The sequence below is a fragment of the Dipodomys ordii genome, unplaced genomic scaffold, assembly GCF_000151885.1.
Source record: "Dipodomys ordii isolate 6190 unplaced genomic scaffold, Dord_2.0 Scaffold69, whole genome shotgun sequence".
Classification (NCBI taxonomy): domain Eukaryota; kingdom Metazoa; phylum Chordata; class Mammalia; order Rodentia; family Heteromyidae; genus Dipodomys; species Dipodomys ordii.
Genome location: NW_012267285.1, coordinates 518,722 through 519,084, shown reverse-complemented (window position 1 = coordinate 519,084; position 363 = coordinate 518,722).

Below are 363 nucleotides of genomic sequence, written 5' to 3'. Positions count from 1 at the left end.
CCTCCCGACGCCCGACTTGCTCCTTCGACGCTGAGAAACTGTTCGAATACCTGCAGTCTCCGACTTTCTGAATCTCTGCCTGTCTGTCCGTCTGTCTGTGGCCCGTCCGTCCACCCGTCTGTCTGTCCATGTCAGTCCGTCTGTCCGTCCGTCCGTGTGTCCTTGCTCTGCTGACTCGGGAGAGCGGGCCGACGCTGTCCGGCCCCGCGAGGCTCCGCCCGGGTCCAGGCCCCGGCCGGGGGCGTCGGCGCTCAGGATCGGCCCCGGCTTCCGTTCCCTAGGGAGTGCGTGCGTGTGCGTGCGTGCGTGCGTGCGTGCGTCAGTCCCGGGGCTGGAACTCGGGCCTGGCGTGGTCCCGGGGCT